This window comes from Nasonia vitripennis, chromosome 2 (assembly GCF_009193385.2).
Source record: "Nasonia vitripennis strain AsymCx chromosome 2, Nvit_psr_1.1, whole genome shotgun sequence".
NCBI lineage: Eukaryota > Metazoa > Arthropoda > Insecta > Hymenoptera > Pteromalidae > Nasonia > Nasonia vitripennis.
In genome coordinates, this window is record NC_045758.1 from 9960648 (window position 1) to 9980227 (window position 19580).

Sequence of the window (19580 nt, forward strand, 5' to 3'; positions counted from 1 at the left end):
CAAAAACAGCTCGCGGAAACTTCTTGCCCTGGTTTTCCTCGACAAAGTGACGCGGGCGGGTCTCGGTACACGCCTAGATCAAAAACTTTCCACGTGCAAACCGCACGGAATATTCATTCCCTCGAGACTAAACATCGTAAAAACAGCCTCAAGCGCTCGCACACACGATCGCTGCTTATATGTTCCAATAAAGTCCCGAGGAAGACGAGCCACTAAAATCGCGCCGCAGATAGATACGAAGACAAACGGCTGGCGCGCGCGATACAAACTGCTCATAAACCCAAGGCGTATGGACGCTATATAAGGTACTCTGTGTATGCGTGTATGTGTGTGTGTGTGTGTGCGTTTGACTATCCGCAGAGGGTAATTTAGACGAAGCCGGCATCAACGCTGGCAGTAAATTCTCTTGGGTATATGGCGTAAAGGTCTTGTTGGATTTTTGGTACTATTCGCTGTGTTTTTTGTTGCGGAATTAATTCGCTGATTCGAGAGAGATGCCCGATGCAGCGGAGTTGGTTATAATGTTGGGCTGCTGCTCGGCAATTATCGAATGGTAAATGTTTGCGTATGTATATAAGAGAATTATTAGAGGGCTTGATTGAATCATGTTTTTTTCTTATGTGTTTGTTCGTAAGCGCAAACTTTGCTTCGTTCATGGGTGTACGATATCAATTTAATTTCCTCGCTTTGTTTACGGTGTGATCGAGAGAGCCGTGCGTGTAGTTTAGTTCGAGTTGACGATTTGACGGGGTAATTAATTATGTTGTCCAGCTAGTCCAGTTTGTTAACTATTACATAACACACCGTTCGAGCAAACACCATGTCCATGTCACAAACAAGCCTTGCTCAATATATCCCATTATATTCCGCTTGGATATAATTTCCATCAGTCACTCGATACAAAAAGTTTGATATTTGCAGCTTTACATGTAACAATAGACACTCAACTTGAAAGATAAGCGTCAGCGGGATTCACCGGAATCTGGAAATGAAGCGAATAAACAAACAGGAGAAGATCAAATCGCCTGCGGCGAGTGCTGTGCTGGAAACACAGACAACCCCAGCTCTCTTGCCGCCGTGAAAAATAAATCAGCTCGAGAGCTTGAACGCATCCTTTCGGCGGGTAAAAGCGCGCGTGTTATTCGAATAATTGATTTTCGCGCTAAGAGTAAAGAGCTTGCAAACTCGAAATGCTGCAAACACGCGCGCGTTCTCTTGGGAAAATCGAAAAAAGCGCGCCGAGTAAATAATTGGAGATGCCGACAGTTGTACGTCGGCCGATTCGATGTTTCTCCGAATGCCCTTTGTTATATACTTTGGTTCTCTGTATTAATTGGATATTCACTGGTCAAACAAAAATTTTTCCGAGAAAAAAGAAAAATCGTTCGCTTCCTGGCGACCAAATTCCATTTTACGCCGCGCATCTCCGTCGAATGGCAAAAAGTGCGCGCGTCAGGAATTTATGCATGCGCATGCATTATGGCTCAAGGGGCCATCGGAAGGGTGTTATTATGCGCGCGTGTCGGCTTGTGCACGATGTATAGACGCTGCACGGGCTCTCGTTTTTATTTTCCTTTCCCGTAGAGGTTAACGTGTGCCCAATCGAGGCTGCCGTGACGCGGAAACGTTACGGATCGAGTGTTTACTTCGTTTGTGTGCGGAGCTCGCGTGTTTTTTCCGTGCCCGGGGAAAGGGAAAAAGGCTGGTTGAAAGCTTTGAATTTTAGATTTTTCCCGTGCGATTTGTTTTGTTACGCTTGGGGGATTAACGAGTACGACTTGTTTATCAACGTTTTGTTCTGTCTTTTGGAGCGGACTGTTTATTCATGTGAAAAATATTAATGCAACCTCTGTCCTGTCCTTCCTCAGTCCTTTCACGCTGAGCAACTCTTCTTGCCTCCCCGATTCCATCAGCGACTGCAGCAGCAGAGAGGCACATCCTGCACGTATCTCCCGTACACGTAGGTACGATACATCAATCGAATCAGCCGACGTCATTGACGCTCGTCTAGTTTGATCTGGCTCCGAGCGTCGAAGTGCATCGGAAGAGCCTCGCGGACGAGTGCATTGCTAATTAGCAATTAGCCGCACCTCTCCCGCCGCTCCGGCCCTCACGGGAGTAGCAGCAGCGCTGCTTCATCGAATTTCGCACTGGCAATAATCGAAGGCGCCGTGTAGTCCCGAGAAGCGGCGGCAGCTGCTGCCGGCTCGCCACGAGCTCTAATTTGCCCAGGCAGATTGAGCTGCTCTGTGTGTTCCAGCCGCCGCCGGGAGTAGAGCAACGTGCGTTTGGTCAGGCCGTGTCGCTGTGTGTGGGTCACGGATGTTTTCGGGCAAGATTGTTTGCTTGTGTAGACGCCCCGAGTGCAGTAGCCACGACGGCTATTGATTCGAGGATTTATCGGCTTTTCATTAGCGTCGCCGAGAAATTATTACAGTCGCGTGGATTTATCGGCATCGTGTGCGTTCTTTGATAAGGAAACAACAGTAGTATACACAATTATTCCGGATCGCTCGGATATTCGTCGGAGTAAAAGGAAGACTTTATGTCTGGGGAAGAAAGGGAAGAAGAGGAAAAATGGAAAAAACAGCGCCGGCGCGAATTCGATTTTCTGGCGAATAATCTGATTGTCGGAGGAGCTTTTCTTCGCCGCCCATCGAACCTTATACTCTCGCCAGCTCTTCTCGAGGAAGCCTTTAAGGAAGGTTAGGCGACGAAATCTCCTCTGCAGCTCCGGAGCTATATAGCATTGCTGAGAGAGAGAGAGAGAGAGAGAGAGAGAGAGAGAGAGAGAGAGAGAGAGAGAGAGAGAGAGAGAGAGACTGAATAACTAAAGGAACGGAAGCTCGATCAGACGTGACTAAATAAGGGGGTCGTTATATCCGCGCTCGTGGAATGAGGAGGAAAATGCAGAGAGAGAGAGAGAGAGAGAGAGAGAGAGAGAGAGAGAGAGAGAAGCAGTAATTCACGCTTCTTTTCAGCGAATGCGCCGAGAGCGTCACTTGAAGTCGGACTCGCGCGTTGTTTGCTTTTCTCAATTCGCTTAGACTTCGGGCCGGTAGTTTTCAATTTGAAAGATCTGGATATTTCGTCGAGTAAAATTGTGTAATTCGTTTCATAGACTCGAGGATCTAGGAGTGTTCTACTGTACGAAAAACATAATCTTTCCACGCAAATCTCGTCACGCGTCACAGTCTAACGAAAAAAAAGCGATTTCGAGCGTTAAACGCTTTCGATCAGCCGTATAACGCCACCGCAATCAGTCGCGTATACACCTCGCTCACTCACTCTTTCTCTCTTTCTCTCTACTCAGCTCATCGCCCTCGTAAAACGTCCGCGAAGGAAGCGCCGACGTAGAAGACTTTAATGGCCCTCGTAATTACTGGGCGCAGAGCAGCTCGCACGCAAATCACGCGCAGCTCTCGCGTGCTTCTTCGATAATCCCCACCCTGTACTATGTCTCGATTTTTTTTCTCGATATAGTGTACCTTCCGCTTCTGTTTTAGATGTACTCGAGTTACGTTTGATTATTTGCGACTGAAAGTATAACACTTGCGCCGAATATGCACAGTCGAGATTTATACGACGCTGGCAGGTGTCAGCTGCTACCACAGGCTGAATTATACGCGCCGCTTCGGGGCATAAAATTACTGGTATGATTGGGCGAAAAACCGTCGGAGGCCCTTTTTTTTATCGCTCTCGATATTTGCAATTCGAGGGGTTTACGACGAGCCGTTCGGGACGATCATGACTTTTAATGTCCTCTGAAAAATATTTCGCTGCAGTACAGGCACACGCATCAGCCGTAATGAGTGGATATAACGATGAAATTTTAAAACCCAGATCGCGTAACTCGCTGATGGGCTTTATCTCCGCAATTCGCTGAGAGAAAAAATTTCAAAAGTCGCCCTTGAACGAAATGAAACACAATGGATCACAATGTGAAGTAATTCCGAGCTATCCCAACAAGATGAAACGCCGCGACTTCGGTATCCCGTCACGAGAGACCTCATTACGAGGGTCAACAGGACTTTTAGCACACCTGCGCGAGAGAATGACCACCCTCGGGAGTGGTATAATGTATAGGATCAGCTTCGGAGGATGAAAAAAAAAAGGGAACGTGTGTACAATCGTTTGTTACGACACACGCCTTTGTGGGTCAACCGGCTGCGCGCGGAAGTTGTTGGATAACCCATCCAACTCGATTATGACGAATCCCTCACTTCGGCCGCAAGTTTTCCGGTGAATTTATTTCCGCTCCGCATGGGCGAATTTATTATACAAGAAACATCTCCGGACTCGCGCGGACGAAAGTTTACTCAATACTCGAACGTATTCAAATGGCGAGCTTTCAATCCGCAAGATGAAAGCTCGGCGCAGCGAGAAAATCTGAGTGGCGCGAAAAATAAAGAGCCTCCGAGGCGACACAAAGTGTGTACAAGTACAGAGGGGAGTGTACGCGGGAAATGAAAGGGTCGCGTCGAAGGGGCTTTTAAGTAATTAGTCCGCGGCCGACCGCAGGATCTTAGCCACCAATTTTCGCGAGCCAAGTGCCTTCCTCTTCCGCCTTTCCTCGAGGTAATGGACGCGCCGCGCGTGTGTGTGTGAGATTGATTTTTCGTATACGTATAAGGCTTCCTCGAATCAATCGCTCCTTCTCGGCTTATTACCACAATAGGGAGAGACGGTGTTTGCGAGGTTAGCACTGTTTGACACGGGCTTTTGTCCGGGCATTTGTCATGGTGATCGGATCGCCGGACTAGGGGATAATTTGAATGCGCCGCTGGGCTGTATGTATATTTGTATATGCGGTATATGTATACCGGAAGAACGACCTCGACAAACAAAAGCCTGAACTCCGACTTCGTCGCGGTAATTGGCGTATGCAGTTTCAGCCATGTGGTTGTACAGTGTTTACAGAGCTAAGACACCGCTGCACAGTATAGGTAAACTCGGTTTCATCGACTGGTTCGTAATACCCGAATATAACAAAAGAATAAGAACGTATACTTGCCAGAGAGTTACGAGCTCTTAGGTCAAGCTTAATAAAACCTGCACCTCCGACTATCCAGCGCGCAGCAGCCGGTGAGTATCTCCGCGGAGGATAATCATCGTCGCAAACATTATGCAGCCGCGACATGGAGAGCCTCTCCGTTACCGTTGTATACAAAAACGATAACACGCTCCCGAAATTCCAGCAGCAGAAGGTGACCGGGTCTCATCCTCTTCCAGCTGTATACGTGAAGTCACGTGCGCGCCTCGTGTTCGGCAGTTGGGATATAACTTACAAGGGACACCGCACCGCGCGCAGATAGCAAAGCATGGTGCATATACATATAGGTATAATATACACACTTATACCTGCGCGTGTAGATATAACTATAACACGCGAATGCAATTAGCCAAGCGTCAGGGCAGCTTTCTTGCAGCCTAATGAATCGACGCCGGCGTCGGCGTCGTCGATTCGTTGCTCGTGCGAATAATTTCCAGGGACACGGCTGCGCGTGCTAAGATAGGGAGTAGGAGCTGGTATATATTGGGGATAATTTAATGGGAAGAGAGAGAGAGAGAGAGAGAGAGGCGCCGCCGGAGACGCGAGCGCCTTGAAGAAACTCGAATTCAGATCGAGTTAATTTACGCAGGAATGTACAGCGAGCGAAATAAGCGCGGTATGTCGCATCAGCCGAACGGCGATTTCATAAACACGTGTACAGCGCCGACAAGCTTTTGAATATTTGACTTTCCGACACGCGCGCTTTCTTCCGTCGCATATTTGCAACAGCCAAGGTTAACTCACTCTCTCTATCTTTCTCGGCCCCAGAGATTTCGTCGGTTAGTCGTATACAGGCTCGAAATCACATATTCCCTTGGGCCATCTGCCTTTGTAATTCAGGACCGCGCGAGGCTGAAACAGTGCGGTCTTATACGACCTGCTTTCGCGCGCTGTCGACGTAAATACTTTACAAACACTTCATTATGCATGTGCGCAGAGACGAGAGAGAGAATAGCAGCTCGACTAAATCGAGACACTACTACGGCGCTGCTGTTACTCCAGATGGAAAATAGGATGAGTGCGAGACTCATTATTCGTTTTAAATAAGCTCTCGCATCTCGACGCGACGACACAATGGCAAAGGGAGAGCTTTTTAAGATTCCCGCGGGACGTTTTCTGAAATTGAAATTCATTGAATAAAAGTAGCCTCTCTCTTTCGCGCGCCATATAATCGAGTCTGCCGCGATGCTCTTGTTCGCTGCCAATTATTCCCGGACACACTTGGCTGGAGTTCGACGATAGTAGTTGGACGGCTGATGCGCCGCGCATTATTCACGTCCACGTTCGCCGGGTGTGTGTGTGTATATATATATATATATATATATATATATATATATATATATGGGGCAATTATAGATATTTTATCCCTCGTCCGCCGCTGCAGCTCTTATAGGACAAGGTCTAATCAGCGGAGGACAGCTGTGAAAGTCCAATTAGAGGGCCTCGATTCTTCTTTTTCTCTCTTCGAGGTCGATCAAGGGATGAGCTTCTTTCGAGCGACAAAACGACGGATATCGGAGATTTTAACGCCGCGCGCGCGAAAAATCTCTGGATGCCATCCGGATGAACTGTGCGCGGGCCTTTCAAGCGTGAATCGCTCGGAAATTTTGATTGGGAAAATTTTTTTTGCGAACGTGTACGCCACGGGATTTTTCTCTTCTCTTTCTAGCTCGCGTCGAATTTTATTTGCTCAGCGAAAAATGCCCGTTCCTAAATCTCATCTAGCCCTTCGCGGCCATAAAAGTTATATATCCAAGAGCCTTATGTGGAAAGCAATAAAGAGGAGAGCGGCGAACATCTGGTTATGACCAGACAATGAATTAGGACGTTTTTGCGGGAGAAATATATATATAAGTTTATCGAAGTCTGTTTCTGCCGGCTTACTCCTGCCTTCCGCACACGTATAAGAAACGACAAGGTGCGACGACGAGGACGTGTACGAGTCTCAAGTCGCTTATATAGGATTGATTTTTTCCGCACCCTCGCATCCCCCTCAATCTCTCCTTTTTACTTTGCAGGGACAGAGAAGAAAGAAACTTGAGCGAACTGGTTCAGATAATCGTTATTATTCGTTCCCCCACTGCTCGCGCATATATCGCTCCTCTGGCGTATAGGTGTACCTTCTCTCTGTCTCCGTTCTGCAAAGGAAATTTGATATTGAAATTCGAAAAGTTACCGCGGGCTGCTCCGCGGCTCGGAAACTGAAAACTTTCTCTCATCGTTATTGATTTTTTTTAGCCATGTATAAGAGATTCGCTCCCAGCCTTATACGGCAATCTGCGCGTATAAGGTGCGCTTTTCTTCGCCGATGCAAAAGAGAACGAATTCAATATTAATAATTCAATCTATGTACACAAAACAGTTTTTATTGCGCTGCGATCGGTAAGCCCGATAAAAGACGGCGCGAAACTTTCGATTTGATATTATAATCCAAGGAGGAGATCGAGGGAAAAAAATAGCCGCAGCACTAGCGAGCATAACGGGACGCATTACACGAACTGGCTTGCGCCATTGTCGGGTAGGTCCCGTTTGCGCGTCGTAAAGCCGCGACGCGACGCTCTTTTTTGGCTCCAGCCTTTTTAACTGTATACAACAACGAAGCGTCGCAGCAGAGATTTTCCTTCCTTTTTTTCACATCACGGCAAACGAGCTTTTCATGCGACCCGTTACGAGCTTTGCTGCTGGACGCGAAAAAGGCGCGAGATTCAAAAATGACTCTTGTTTGCTCTCAGATTGCATTCCGCACTCCTCTGTTATCAAAAATGAAATACCCAATCAAAACTCGTATACGTTACGCACCACTCGCGCGTCTGGCGCAACTCAACTCCCGTGCGCTGCTATATCCGGTTTAGCGGATATCTTGGTCTTGGCTGAATTTTTCCTTCTCGAGCCTCCTGGGAAATCTTAAGGCGCGCGCCTTTATCCGAGAGAGAGAGAGAGAGAGAGAGAGAGAGAGAGAGAGAGAGAGAGAGAGAGAGAGAGAGAGAGCAGGAAACGCCGGCGTTCTCGATAATTGAATCATCGATTTCGACTTTACTTATGGCCCTCGAGGAGTTTGAGAAGCGCGCGCTTGCATGGAAAAGGAAAAGAGAGATGGATGAGTGATTCGCATTCGCGAGCGCTGGATACTGTGCATGCAGAGAGAGGATGTTCTCGAGAGCGAGTGGGACTTGTCGAGAAGACGGCTATTGACGTTTATTTATTCGCGAATATTGGCCGGGTTTCCCCCCCGCGGAGTGAGAGTTGAATTTCGAATCGCGAATTTATGCGAATGTGAATATTAAATAAATCGTCTAATGATTTGTTCTTTTTCTTTGTTTCAGGTAAGTGTCGCCAGAACTGCAGTATGTAAACGTAAGGCATCCTCTTCTGTATCCGATGACAGATTTATTTATCGAAGAACTCGTGGAAAGAAGTATCCGTGACTGCGCGTATCAATCAATAGCTGACCCGAATACCTCCGCGCGAACTTTTCCCGTGTAGCGCGAGCAATCGGCCGTTACCGAAAAATTGCCGGAATTCCATCCCCGAAAAAAACACACACAGAGAGAGGAAGAGAGCAACTCGCTACCGGGAAGTCAGTCGCCGGCATTCCAGGAACGCGACCAAGAACTCGCGAGGATAAACAATGCGTTCTCTCTCTTTCTCGACCTACTGCTTCTCTGCAAAAAGTTCGTCCTTTTATTTTTTTTTCTCCTTCGAACGGCGAGCATCTCGACGAACACTTTTCAATTTTTCCATTCGTCTACTACTACCACTACTGTGATGAAGCGCGATTTTTCAGTTCTCGAAACACATTCGCGGACGAGCGATTTAACGGCGTTTCGCGGGATGAAGCCGTTTCGTTTCATTTATTCCGAACGTATTTCCGTTTCGATTTTATATGCGTATACGAATTGAATGTAGGCGGATCGTCGGGACTCGCTTACTCTCTCTGATGCGCCACAGGTGTATTACATTCGAGATTAATTGGATATTCGTATGTGCAGTATAATAACGGCCCCTGGAACGTTATAACTGTTACACTTTGCTCGAAGCGAAAAGAGCTTTGGTATAAACGCGGCTGTTTGGTGGGATTTCAATTTTTATTTCGCGTGCTAAAATCGTTCTCTCTATAAATATTCGAGCGAGTCTGCTTTCTCCTCTCGTATACCGAAAGCCTCTGCGAGCGTTACGCTCCATTGGTCAGCAACTCATCTCGCGGAGCGAACGTGTTTTTTCCTCTTCGCATAATGTGTATTTCGAATCTTACGAGACTTTCCGCGCGGATTTCCTGCGCACACGTATGTGTCTATATGAACCTTCGAAACTCTGCTCAAGGATTCGCTGGAATAGCTTCGCGAAAATTATTACATCCCCCATAATTTGTTCGCCATTCAAATGCAGACCAAATGTACAGACATAGAACTCGCTGTAAAATTCACAGCGGAGCAGCGCGTAACTCGCGCGAAACTTTTAAAGCAGCAGCTCGCGGGCGCGAATACGCGCGTTCGTATTTCACTTTGAAATGTATTTTTGAATATACATAAAGGTGAAAAGTGCCCATCTCGGCCCGCGGAGCGAGTAATGAAATCCTCGGTTCTCTTCCATCAATTTACATAGAAAAAAAGCGCGATCACATGCAGGCCTCTGTGTAAACGACACGCGCGTATGTGCGCAGCTCGACGAGCGGGGCTTAAAAAGTTGGCGAGTGTGTTCGCTTTATTATCGGCCCAATGAAGAGACTATACCGGCGGCCGCGCGAGCTAAAAAGAGCCGCGAGAAGTGCTACAGTTATAGAGCAGCTCTGCAGCGCCGCGGCAACGGCACTTTGATCGCATTTAGTCCCGTGGCTACGGCAGCAGCAGCCGCTCTGATGAAAGCTCATTTTCATCCCCGTGCGGAAATCGCATTAAAGCACTTTGCGATATTACTCGCTCTGTCGAAAGTGACTTCGCTACGTGCGCGAATTTATTGAAGTATGACTCGTCGAGCGACGCATATGGTAATTTTTAACCCTAAGGTATAGACTGCGACGTATGCTGTGCGTGCAGCGTTTGAAATTCGTGTAAAAATATATTGGTGTAAATAAGCGATGTAAGCTGATACGAGAGAAATATCGATCAGCAGCGGCGTCGGTAAGTCAGTTAGATAGGCGTAATTATACGATCAGCGTTACGTCGGCTGTGTGCGGCTTATCTCTCTTATCGAAATCCATGCGACCATAATTGCCCGTAATTACACAGGTAACCACAGCTGAAACCACCTGACAAGCCCAATACCGGAGAGGTAGAGAAATACCGGAGACTGTGATTACCGGCGCAATCACACGCTGCCCACATATTATATACGTATACATATGCGGATCTTGAAAAGGCCGCCGCCGTCGAGTGATTATACTGATTCATCGTCAGCCCAAAGAATATTCAAACAAAAAAAACGTGATTCGTTGCGATTGAACCCTCGAATGTCCGCGACTGTTAGGATCGTACAAAGAGATGCCCTTTAAAATCCAGACCGAGAAAAAGGGGGAAGCCCTCGCAGCGAGATTGAAACTCGCCCCGGGGGCAAAGCGCTTCCGATAGGAAAAAGGCCGGAGCGATGGGAAAAGTTTTTCGGCAATACGCACGGGCGATCTATGTGTATGCCGGCGACTCGTAGCTAAGACTAGGTTTCGCTGTTGTATTGTTTTAATTAGTTACCCTTGCCACAAAAGTATGTCTGACGCGAAGCTGATCTCGCTACTGATGTAGGAGCACAACCTCGCATCTGGCGGCACTCGGACGTTTCTACTGACGTAGCCCACTAGACATCGTCAAGCAGCGCTAATAAACGTCCCGATGTAACGCCACCGGACAGCTCGTAAACCCTCAGCCCCGACCACAGCAGTCATTTAAGAACATCCAGCTGGATACATGCGCACGCGCGTATTTTGTCTCCTCTCCTCCAGCCGTGAGTGAGCAATGGCCCTGTGTCCCGCAGCGACTCGCGCGGCCAGTCCCATCAGCATAATGCATGTCTCGGTCTCTCTCTCTCTCTCTCTCTCTCTCGAATAAATCTTCGCCGGGCACGCGACTTAATTAGCTATTAATCACGCGCTCGTTAACCTGCAGCGTGCGAGCATCAGCGCTACTACTGCGGAGACGTGCGCGAGAGATAATTAAATATGACGTGTGTGGCGCGCGCTACTCACCCTTTGTCTCGGCGCTCGGGCTCCTCTGGATGCTCCGGCGTTATCAAATCAACCCTTTGAGTCCGCGCGACGGATAATCTTCCGAGAGACACTGTAGCTAACTGCACTACGCCGATGCTCTCGGGAAATTCAGGAGCTTTATTTCTAGATAAGTGCATTTTTCACACAGGATAATCTTTCCATAAGCAGGCGCGTCTTCGAGTCGCATAAGCAACTATGCTCGGGAAAATGAACGCTATTTGCGCGCGGTTTTCGGGGGAATATCCGAACTCGCGTCTAGAATTTCCGGCCGCAGGCGCAGTGTGGAATTTTGATATTTTCCTGTATCGGACCGAAACTTTATCCTATATCCCGGGCGCTGAAATCGGGGAAATTAACGCCGACCGCACCAGCTCTCTAAGCCGGGCGCTGTGTGCTGCATACGCCCTCTAAATATCGGAATCCCATTACACCGCACATTATATTACACAACTCCGAGTGCAAATCAATTTTTCGCGTATAATGAGGCGTCGATTATTATTCATGTCAATTATCTGCATTGTTTACGGCATTATTGCAGAGCGCACAAATCGCACCAGCGCGCGTTATACATTGATGCGTTCGACGATGAATTATGTAACTCGATTATGTGCCAAAGCTGCACTGCCTTACGAGTGAATCGCCTCGTCGATCAATCTGCGCATACGTATATAGGGCTACACACACACACATATGCCTATCCGTCTCCCGCGCTTTCTTCACCCTTCTGACGTACAGCCCGAACGCGGCGCTAATCGAATCAATGTCCTACTCTCCAGCTAATTACTTATCAGCGCTTCAATTATTAGCTTCGATATGCCTGTACTTATAACAGTAGCGCGAAGTATACACGTAACGTCGTTTGTTTACAGAGAAACGTGAAAATTCGTTATTCGGCTTGTATAATCCATTATTCATCCGCATTATTCATGAGGCGTGTGCACGGGAGCTACTGATTTTCGTCATTGTCACGCGCGAATAATTTTCCCATCGCATAATCAGAGCGGCATTCAAACTTCCCGCCGAAAATTTCGAAAACGGCGTTCGACGAATTCCGTCCGCGCCGTATAGGTATACATAATGATGAAAGGAACGACACGGCGCACTTTGACTCTGATGCGCCTTTCGATGTTCATTAGCCACTCGTGTCAGCAGCCACACCTTTTAGCGCCAGCGCGTATATATAGTCGCCCACTTTGCCGCCATATACCTTTTAGCGTCGACGAATCCTTTGACGGGCTCGACCCTACCGCGCATCATCGTTATACCTCCACGTTCCGGGACATGTGTACAAGCCTCTGCAAGAATTTTCGCCAAGTGTAACGTAATATACGAGGAAAAAAAAAATAGTCGACGTGTGCAATTGCACCCGGATACACACATGGAGTTTCGAGTGTCTCGCTTTGACGTTTTCAAGAGCTTTTTCGAGCGTGCGTTATCGCACGGGCGAGAAATTCGAAATATCATAACAAAGGAACTGCGCTACACACACACACACACACACACACACGCGCATTCGACTTTAATTTCATATACACACACTGCGTGCACACACGGCCGTGAGCGAAACTTTCGTTTATCTTTTTCATACACGTGCAGCGTGTGCGCCTCTCGGAAAGTTTGCATATTTGCACAGAACCTTCATACGGTCGAGTGCAGCAGCAGAAGAGGCGGACAAAAAGAAAGACGCGCGCTCAGCAAATCGAGTAACGCTCGAATTTGCGAAAGGGGTTCGCTCTCATCAGTTTGGGGGGAAAAATATCGCGTTACACTGCAGCGCAGCGGCGTGCTCTCGACTCTTTTTTTTTATGGATTCGCGCGTGCACGCGGAGAGCTGTGTGTATATAGGGGGAGGATCATATTCCTTTCGGCTCTCGAGTTTCCGGGATCGATACAGTGCGCGCGCGGATCAGTTCGATGAAGTCGTTACTGCTGCTGTGTGCGTTACGGCGGCTACTTTGCCTGTACTTTTTTCCGCGAAAAATGACGCGAAGTTTTGCATACCGCGCGAGGGGAAGAGGAGAGTTACGAAGTTGGTCCGCGCGTGTGTTTTTCTTTCGACTTTCGGAAGTTCGCGGATGGGAAAGTCATTTTTAACGTTTGTCGAAGTCGTTGCGCTGTGGGGGTTTCCGATAAAGGCTGATGCGTTCGCGGAATAATTACACGCTGCAGCGCGCTGATATGCCGATGTAATTTAGGTAGAAGTGGGGTGGAAACTTGATATCAAGAAGTCAAAGGGATTCGCTGAAGCGCCGAGAGGGTTTCGAATTAAATTGACTGGTCAACTCGAACTTTTACGCGCACTAATGCACCTGTGCGCTAATCGCTGTGTCACGGTATTTAATCATTTTTAATTCAGTTTCGAGTTAAAGCGTCGCGAGCAGTCGGAAATTCATAGCTCATTATATATCATCCGCGTAAAAGCTTTGGAACTTTGTTCAGAGGCAGAGAGAGAGAGAGAGAGAGAGAGAGAGAGAGAGAGAGAGAGAGAGAGAGAGAGAGAGAGAGAGAGAGAGAGAGAGATACGGCATTAGCGGAGTTATCTCTCTCTGCGCCTAAGCAAGTTGAGCAAATCTACTTAAGCAAGTCTACTTATCGTTATGAAACGACGCCGCCGACGACGACCCCCTTTCAGGCCGTATAACCCGAGATCTCTCTCTCTCTCTCTCTCTCTCTCTCTCTCTCTCTTGCGCAGGCTAGTAAGTCGGGTTTTGGCTTTCGATTAACTACCGATTCACTGCGCCGCGAAGATTTCCAGACTAGCGCGTTAAATTTCGAATTCCAGGAGTAGAGACTGCGGCAAATACTCGAAACGTTGCGAAAGCTCGCGGGGCCCCGATGAGATGCCGGGGCGATAAGTACTCGAGCGATAATCTCAAGAGGTGACGAGGGTTCAAGCAAAGTTTCCAGAGTGTAAGGATAATCTCCGCTCCGAGAGTTGACGTACGAGAGAGTGTATGCGTGTGACGGACGGCTGTCGATCAGCCATAGGAATCTTAGAAGGGGAGGAATTACGATTTGACGAGATTGAAAAAGAAAATTTGTACTCGCTCTGCGTTATTGTTGCGAAATTGAAATATTGTACAGGAGTGATGAAGACAAGAAGAAGAAGAAGTAAGAAGAGAGAAGAGAGAAGAACTGCCAGATGGCGACCGCGTGAACTCACTCAACCTGGGTGTGATGCTTGCCCGTGAAATTGAACAGGGCCCTTGCGGTCATCACAACCTTTTTGAGTGAGCGAACGCGCTCGTCAGTTTCAGCAAAAACTCATCGATGTGCACGTCTATAGCGAACCGACGATCAACTTTACATCAGACGTCTTTATTCGAATGTATACTGCGAGCGAAATAATATTTTTCGCGCTTGCGTCTCGCCTTCTACGTAACGTCTCTATATAAAAAAGCTCACGTGCGTGCAAGCTCGCTGCACAAGAAAAGAAAATCTCGCACAGTGAGAAAATCAGAAGCTCTCCGTATACGAAGAAATTAATTCCCGGCGTTGATTCGCTCGGGGTACGTGAAAGAAAATTCCGAGCAATTAAGTTCTCTCTCAGCACAACTCAAAGAAAAAAATCCCGGGAAACCCCTCAGAGTCGCGCGGCATTTTCACACCTCGCTCCGTTAATCCTTTAGCCGCGGTGCGGCCGGGACGCGGATGAAAAGACCGGGCAAACAGACGGTGTGCAGCCTTAAAGCCGGTGCGCAAACGAAGAGCCGGAGAAGAAGAAAAATGTCTTTTTACGGGGATGCACTGTGTGTGCGGCTTCTAATTCGAAAGTCGCCGCTCTCGTCTTTCGCTCTGATTACGCGATTATTCGAGCGAATCGGTAGTCCTTTTCTCCATGCGATACACTTTGTTCTCGAGTTTTTGCTGTTGCTGTAGCTCTTTCTCTCGTTCGGCGTATACATGCCCCTTATTTGCCTCCTGATTGCATTTCTCCGGTCGGAGATAAGCCCGACTGTATATACACCGCTGTCAAAGCTGCAGAAACTTTTCCCCTTGCTTACTCTTCCTCGATCTTTCCGCGCTTTATATTCAGCGGAGCTGCTGGCGTTGTATACTGCTTTTTTATCCACGTCGCTGCTCCTCAATGCATTAAAATGCTACTCTCCGCCGCGCGCGCTGAGTCTTCCTTTGCGGCTTTATCTCCTTTTCTCGCTTATTAATTTACCTCGGGTTTTCATGCGAATTTCAATGGAAAAAGCGAGTGGTGTAGACACAGAACACTCGCGGCAGTAGCTGCAAGCGTTATCGGAGCGCACTTCCGAAATCCCCATCTAACGAGCCCGAAAACTAACACAAACGACACCTGTAAGCTCGAGCACGACACGCGTAGGACACGAGACTCGTCATACTCTTGGTACAGTCTGTTGGCCAATGGGGTCGCGCGCGGAAGAGACGAAGTTACTGTATATACTGGCCAGAACTTGCCTCTCCCAAAGGAGTAATTGGATCGAGGCCGCGCTTGTTAAAACGCGTTCGTGCCTCGCAATTGCATTCTCTTTCTCGCTTTGAAGCTCTGTGTATACGTCCTCGAGCGACTATACTCTTATTCCTCGTTTTCGACGCCGTGAATCGGAGGTCCTTCATTAGAGACGTCGGTGCTGATTGAGGTCACGAGCGGCTCGTCGAAGTCGCTGAGAGGCTTGTAATTGTTCGAGGATCGAGGAATTATGACACAAAGTCGCTGTTTGCAGTTCAATTCGACTGTAGCTCGTCGCTGCTGCTGAAGAGATTACAGAGCGCAGCGCGCGAAGATTGCGAAAAGTCGGGGATGAAGTTGATATCGATTTTGAGACCGTGAACCGACAGACGCGCGGTACTCGGAGGAAAAGTTCGCTGAGTGAATTTCGGGATCAAAGCGCAGTAGCGAGCTCTCGATGATTCGATCGTCAAAAGTTCCCGACAAGTGCGCAGGAGGGAAGTTTATAATCGCTCTTGTTGCGTCTAAAAGCGAATGTATCTTCGCCGTGAGATTTCGTTTCCGACAAAGCGTTGCGACAAATTAGCGAGACCAACGCAACACCTCAGCTCAGGACACCTGAAATCCGGCGATTAATGGCACGCGGCTAGGGAGACACGGCTGCGTCGCTCTCGCGAATAGTCCCTAATAAATTCTGCCGGCGCAGAGAAACCGAAAATAGCGGGAGGCAAGCCGTGCACTCGTGAAAACTGCGGCAAAAGCGCCATTTTTTCCGGATTTACGATCAATTTCACCGCGCGCGCGCGCGCGCTCGGTGTGTATTTGTCAATGACGCGCGCCCGCCGTCGCATAAATAACGCTCTCCCTTTCCCTCTAGAGCCTCCTGGGGGATACGTATGTATATATATGCACGGGTCGTTCGACCGGTGTGTCTGTCTTTTTCTCTTTTTCCGGCTTAGCGATGTCTCTTTTGCAGGCTTTATCTGCATTTTTTGCTCCTTTTTTATAGTCATGCGCCACTGCGCTACGACGTTCTTTATGGGCGAGAATCGATGGAGCAAATAGGTTGTTTTGATAGGGAGCTTATTCCGCCGATGCAGTTTGTACGCGACGCAGCGATCGATATGGTGTAAAAAATCTTAAAGACATTTCTCGTCTATTCTTCTTCTGGCCGTAGGTCATTACCTGCGAACTCGTCGGACGCAAGGCTTACATCGTTCCTCCCGGTTCTCTCGACCAAACGACGCGCTGAAAAACTTTACAAGTGCCACATACCGGCCAGTGCAGCGAGAACGATAAGCGCTCCATACCACGGCCGAGCGCCTCGGCTGATCACTTCCGAAGACGATTTTCCGCTGTAAAGCTCTCGGTTGATGAATCGACGCTATGCAGTGCACTCGTGCTCCTTTTTCCTCCCTCCGAGAGATAGCTTCGCTCATCTGGTCCTAATATACCCCGCGAGAATGTTTTATTGCGTCGAGTAATCTACAGCGAGTGGATGCATGGAGGTCAAGTTGATTTGCAGACGCTCGGGATTCATCAGACTCGTTATATGGAATAAAGGACGTCACAGGACGGCTGAGGCTGATAAATTTAATTTTACGCGACGAGTGATTGGAAGCTTCGATGATAAAAATGTTCAATTAGCTGCGCACGCGTATACAAGCTTGCATTAGTTACATTCCATCTTCTGCGTGTGCTGAATTAACAAGAGTGTATGCATGTACTCGTGCACGCGCGTCGTATATAATTAGCGCTAATCAGAGCTTTATTAAAAATCAATGAAGCCTGCAGGAGGATTCGTTAGCAGGTTACCGCGGTAATTGGTAATTACTGAATCATCGATTCGCGGGCGTGTTAAATCTAATTACAAGCGTTTCATCGAGCTCTGCTCAATACTGATTAAACCTGAAATTCATCAAAACGCATTCGTGAAAGCTCGGGGCATGATAACATCGTTCGTCAGCGCGTCCCCGAAAGATCGACGAGCATATACAGTGGAAAAACAAAAGTTCGTCATCGCAACCGTGAAATAAGCGACGAGACGTATACGTTATACATACACATTCAGAGAATATTCCAAGTGGAGTCAAGTGGTAGAGGCTCCGTCGTGTCGCGCATCTGCTCTTCCTTTTTTTTCCTCGACTTCATTGAGCCAGCGGACGACGACGACGAGGATTCTCGGTTTTTTCCCTCTCCTTCTGCATGCAATCGTGCGAGAGCAACCTAATTGACGGGCAACCGAGCAGTCCGCCTCTCTGATTGAAACGCGCGCGCGCAGAAGATGCAGTCACGGGATCGTCTCTCTCTCTCTCTCTCTCTCTCTCTCTCTCTCTCTCTCTCTCTCTCTCTCTCTCTCTCTCTCTCTCTCTCTCTCCGTTTCGTCGAACCGCTTTTACGAGCGAGAACGTCTCGTCTTCCTTTTTTTTCCACTGTGCTTGTAGAGGGGAGAGATTTTTATTTCGCAGTCGACGATGAGGAGAATCGGTCTATACGATGTAGTAGTAGATTGAAAAAGTCTGATCGATATGGCTGGCCCATATAATTTTGAAATAAAAGCTAATCCTCTTCTCCCGCGCGTGTGTTGGGATAATACGAAACCCCGAGAAAGCAGCGTGACAATGCAAAAGTCGCGTCGTTGATAACGTATCCGAATACGTGTATACAGAGAGAGAATCTGTACACCCGATGAAAAATTAACATGGCTATGTGCGGTATACGCACAGAAAGCCTGGGATAATTCACTGCGCCTGCATCATCAGTCTTCTCGTCCTCCTCCGTTTCGTCGCTCGTGCGCGATTAATCTGTCCCGCGGTCGCTCGAAATCTATCTCGCGATAAGTGCGAATCGAAGCAAAAGGACCGCGCGCGAGCGAGACAAAGCCCTTGGGGAAAATTAATTTCCGAGAAACGAGATTCCATACAGCGAAAGTGGGCTCGCGGCCAAGCTCGACGCCAGTTATTCGAAGACGCTTTTGTTGTGTCGAAGATTGATAGATGCTTTAGAGAGGGAAAGAGAGAGATAGAGAGAGAGAGAGAGAGAGAGAGAGAGAGAGAGAGAAATGATTTACGATTCAGAACGATGACATGGGCGGCTAATATATTACTCTAATAGGCCTCGATTAATCCCGCTGTAATCTGCGTATTCGTATTATAACGCATCAACGGTTTCCGACAAATTGATAATTTCTAAGCTTTCGAACGATATATCTCTCGGATCCTCAAACAAAAAATGCACTTCCAACCAATCCAATTTCCCACTCAGTACTTCCCATGAAATCCTCCTTGAACTTCCTCAGCGGCTTATCGATCCTCGAATCTCTCGTCACCGCCTCGAAGCGCATCCGAAGCGCAAAAGAAGTTCGTCGCGACTCTTATAAAACAAGCATCAAAAGGGCGACGCTTTTCTTAACAGCCGTAAAGCGGACCGGCGCAGCCAATCGATACATCCGCGCAATCCGTAATTCTAGCGGAAACTGGCTTCTTCTCTCTCGAAAAATAAGAGACACACACACACACACACACACTTCGTCTTGCAGTGCAGCCCTTTCAGAAGCATCGCGGCTGAAAGACACGACACGAGAGAGTAGGATCGTGGGGAATAGAAAAGCCGCTAATGCTGGATATTACGATCCTCCTCCTCTTAGCTTAGAAGCTCTCGCGGCCGCATTATTACCGGGCTATTACACCCGTCGGATCGAGCTTACACTGCAAGATCGCTGCATTCACACCGGCGCCCCTGCGCCTTTAAAGCTAATAGCGCATTCCGGATGTTGAGCAGGGAGATCCGCTAGTGCAATACACCGAGCTTCCACGTATATGTATATACAGGGCGCTTTAGCATGTAATGCGCTGCGGAGAGTCGTTCGATCGGGGCGGACGCTATTAATGTTGTGAGCTGGGCACGTTTCGCTG

At 48.1% G+C, this 19580-nt stretch overlaps 1 protein-coding gene and 1 non-coding gene across 3 annotated transcripts in view; both read left to right on the top strand.

Annotated features, from left to right (window-relative positions):
- LOC100123879 (matrix metalloproteinase-24) overlaps positions 1-19580 on the top strand; it is a 151696-nt gene that overhangs the window by 88397 nt on the left and 43719 nt on the right. The window lies entirely within an intron of this gene.
- Positions 14385-14482, top strand: Mir307 (microRNA mir-307). The gene has a single exon (NR_039038.1). It is a non-coding gene; the product is annotated as a microRNA mir-307 (primary transcript).